The sequence below is a fragment of the Sinocyclocheilus rhinocerous genome, unplaced genomic scaffold, assembly GCF_001515625.1.
Source record: "Sinocyclocheilus rhinocerous isolate Xijiao unplaced genomic scaffold, SAMN03320098_v1.1 scaffold393, whole genome shotgun sequence".
Classification (NCBI taxonomy): domain Eukaryota; kingdom Metazoa; phylum Chordata; class Actinopteri; order Cypriniformes; family Cyprinidae; genus Sinocyclocheilus; species Sinocyclocheilus rhinocerous.
Window position 1 is genome coordinate 3278 of NW_015654520.1, and position 4227 is coordinate 7504.

The 4227-nt window shown below is 40.9% G+C and overlaps 1 long non-coding RNA gene across 2 annotated transcripts; it reads left to right on the forward strand.

The window, feature by feature from the left end:
• Positions 1-112: 112 nt before the first annotated feature.
• On the forward strand, positions 113-592 carry LOC107717483 (uncharacterized). Of its 2 annotated transcripts, none has more exons than XR_001637316.1 (2): positions 113-238; positions 317-592. It is a non-coding gene; the product is annotated as an uncharacterized LOC107717483 (long non-coding RNA). The 2 variants fall into 2 exon arrangements; XR_001637317.1 differs by having other exon boundaries at positions 377-587.
• The last annotated feature ends 3635 nt before the right edge of the window (positions 593-4227 follow it).

Below are 4227 nucleotides of genomic sequence, written 5' to 3' on the forward strand. Positions count from 1 at the left end.
AGGGGGTTTGGCCAGGGGAGCGGTCAAGGCCAGGGGAGCGGCTTTGGCCAGGGAAGCGGTCAGGGTCAGGGAAGCGGCCAGGGAAGCGGTCAGGGAAGCGGCTTTGGTCAGGGCCAGGGAAGCGGTCATGGCCAGGGAAGCGGTCATGGTCAGGGAAGTGGCCAGGGAAGCGGTCAAGGCCAGGGAAGCGGTTACGGTCAGGGTAGCGGTCAGGGTAGCGGCCATGGAAGCGGTTATGGTCAGGGGAGCGGCCAGGGAAGTGGTCAAGGCCAGGGAAGCGGCTATGGCCAGGGAAGTGGTCAGGGTAGTGGTGAAGGTCAGGGTAGCGGCCAGGGAAGCAGCTATGGCCAGGGAAGTGGTCAGGGTAGTGGTCAAGGCCAGGGAAGCGGTTATGGCCAGGGAAGCGGTCAAGGAAATTGTCAGGGATGTGGTCCTTGACACGGTCATGGGAGTTTTGCATAACTCCTACTGGACATCTTTTCAATTCAGTGCTTTATTCATATGGCTTTTTTCCCCGTTTCCTCAAACTGTTTAGAAAGGCTTTTCTGTCGCCCCCTCCTCCCTCAAATAAAAACACAATTGCTTGATTGAAGAGTTGGTTTATTTGGTATCATTTGGCTGTTTTTACATGACTGCTGTCTGGCATCAGTGGTTTGTGTAAGTTCCTCTCCCTGAGACCTGGACATTTAGAAGATTATTGGCCCATTTTTGCACGAAATATACCACATTTCAGCTATGTCCCAAAGTTAAGTGCGCGTATTTCGAAGGCCATGGACTCCTTCGCAGGATTTCCTAGTTGCGACACCAGAGGTTCCTGATTGGTGCTCTGTCGCATAGCAATGGTGCGAGAGGACAATCCTGACAGGATTTTTTTTCCCCCATCATAATGGAGGAGACTGTGATGTACCTCAGGCTTAGCCAGGGATTAAAGTTCCATCGCTACGATGGATTTCCGTCAGTTCATAAAGACAGACAGTCACTTCCTTCATTCCTGAATGATTCAGCTGTTCGAACGAATCAATTGAATTATTCAGTGATATAATCAGTGACTTGCCGCCACCTGCTGGTGGATTTGGTGTAATTTTTAGCGTATAATTTCAGTTATTTGAATCCCATTTCTGTGTTCAAATTTATATATTTAAAACATTAATTTCTACATGCACTCATGCCACCTCTGAGCCTCATTAAATGTCTGAAAATGTACCTACAAGCCACTTTTGTGTTCTTCTGTGCCACCTCTGTAGTACAAATTAATTTATTAATACTAATTTCATATGATTGGGAACTTATTTGTCTTATTCTATATAGTTTTAAATAGAAATTTTAAGATTATAAACACAAATTTGAGTTTGACGTAGATGAAATTGATGCCATTACAAAGGTAAAAAGAAAATACTCCTGTAAGTCACTTTAAGGAGTCAAATGTCACCTCGTATTAGGAAAGCAAATTTTTGATCAGAATTTGATAATTGATCAGAACTTGCTCCTAAATTTAATTAGGAGGACAAGTGCTCCTAATTACAAGAAGAAAAAAACTGCTCTTAAACTGGGTGTAAGACGGGTATGGCTGAGGAATGGGCTTTGGTCGAAGAAAAATTCAGTCAAAATATATATTTTTTTTTTGCTTTAACCCTTACAATACAAGTAGCATAAGGCATAAGTTACCAATCATATGAAATTAGTGTTAATAAATTAATTTGTACAAGAGGTGGCACAGAAGAACACACAAGTGGCTTGTAGGTACATTTTCAGATGTTTAATGAGGCTCGGAGGTAGCATGAGTGCAATTAAATTCATAAATTCATGTGGAGATTAATGTTTTAAATAAAAATTGAATGCAGAAATATTATTTAAATAACTTAAATTATACGCTAAAAAATTATACGCTAAAAATGAAACTAAATCTGCCAGCAGGTGGCGGCAAGTCACTGATTTTATCACTGAGTCATTCATTCAATTGATTCGTTCGAACGGCTGAATCATTCAGGAACGAAGCAAGTGAGTGGCTGCGTCCGAAACCGCCTACTTCTCTACTATATAAGTGAAAGTGACGTGACATGTGGCCAAGTATGGTGACCCATACTTGGAATTAGTGCTCTGCATTCATCCCATCCAAAGTACACACACACAGCAGTGAACACACACACACCGTGAACACACACCCAGAGCAGTGGGCAGCCATTTTTTGCTGCGGCGCCCGGGGAGCAGTTGGGGGTTCGGTGCCTTGCTCAAGGACACCTCAGTCGTGGTATTGAAGGTGGAAGAGAGCGCTGTACATTCACTCCCCCCACCTACAATCCCTGCCGGGTACGAGACTCGAGACGGTACGAGAGTAGGCGAAAAGCAGTAGGCGAGCGAATAAGTATGTCCGAATCCTTAGTATTCATAAAAGAGTAGTCGAGAAGTTCCCGGATGTTCTACTGTTTCTGCCCAGCTTCTTGAGTGCTCATCGATGGATACTTTTCTATCCCAGGAGGCCACGCGAGAGGATGCATCATAAAGAAGAAGAGGATGCGTCATAATCGAACATGGCGGAACATTTGGATGAGGGTGTTTACAAATGTAAGTATTACAAACCAAAAACACGGTTCCTTATTTTAAACAGGAAGCACACGTACATCTCCAAAGTATATTTACATACATTTTAAACCATATACATCTTAAATGCGATTACTAAATGTCTATTTAATATCTGGTAGGAAAATCTTCTATATGAATTTCATAGATCATATGACATTTCATAGTATGTCTAATAGGTCCTAGATATGAAGTAGACATCTAGTATTAATGTGTATGCAAAATACCTGTTATTTAATGTTGAACGAAAGCTTGTTTTATTCCCACAACATTGAAATTAGTGAAAAGCTGTTATTTTGAACAGTGTGTGTTGTACGACACTTTATAGAAGTTACTCGGTACAGTGGAATGGTTCAACCTTGCCTTCACTTCAACAACACACTAATGCTATGAGGGTTGTGATATGAGAAGATTAGCACAGCTACCTTCACCCAACCAATGCATTAATTAGCTTCATTTCACCTCTTTCTATTTAAAGAACTCGTGGAAAACGAGTGTTAGAACTTTGGAAACTTCATGCAAATTCCGTTAACTCATTTTCCTGAACCTTTTGTGTGTGTGTATGTGTGTGTGTGTGTGTGTGTGTTTTAGCTTAGTTTAATGTAATCTAGAATAGCCAATAAATTCTTTCATTTATAAAGAAGTATTGTCTTGTGTCGTGAATTTCTAAAGTTAAACCTTGCCAAAATCACGTTACCTAGCTCGTAACGTATAAATGATCAAAAGCATGTATTAACCTGTGGCCAGGGAAAATACAAATATTAAAATTGTTAAAATATACTGAGGTTAACGTCTCGCTGGACGACCGTTGATAAAGTGTAAACTATCAAATTTGAAATCAGTTCTAATCGGGTTGACTTCGAAATCTTCAGATTCTAGTCCTCTCAAAGCCTGAGCTAAAATAATAATAATTAATTCCCTTATAAAATTTAACATTATCTTACAGTGGTGGAGAATGCGGGCAAATTTGACTTAAAATTCATAACACTAAGACATCGTGTGAATCTTTTCTATTTTTATCCGGAAGAATAAATTAGATACAGAGAAACAGAATTTTGTGTGTTATTGTACCTGCTATTATGGCATACCAGCGTGTTGAATGAATGAAGTGAAACTCGAGTTGTTGTTTAAAGTGAACTGCAGTAAATAATTAACATTCAGATGTTGTCTGCTAAAACAGATTAAGAATAGGAGTGAGCGGATTCCTAATTCCTTTCTTTTAAAAGGCCTTCATAGTTTGATTTGTTGGTGCGTGTTCCACTTCCAAATTTGTCTATGCTAGTAAATCTCCTGGGCTTGAGACCATTAACTTAGCTAGGGTGACCATACGTGCCATTTTCCCAGGACGCGTCCTGGCCAGGATTTGTTTTGGCTTTGTTTTCCTGTTTTCATGCTTGCTGAAGGTAATGATCGAAAAGTAGTTTGACCAATAACATGCAAGCATTGTACATAATGGACCAATCATGGCGTGTGAGAAGGTGGGATCTACGGTCAAAGCGATGCAATTACGCGTACATATTAGGTGTGTTCGACTTAAAAACAGCACGGCTCAGACCGATCAGTGTTTGACATCAAAGTACCTCGAGAGCGTTTCGAAAGCATAACCGTCTGTATGGTACTTTGATGTCACACACCGATCGGTCTGCACAC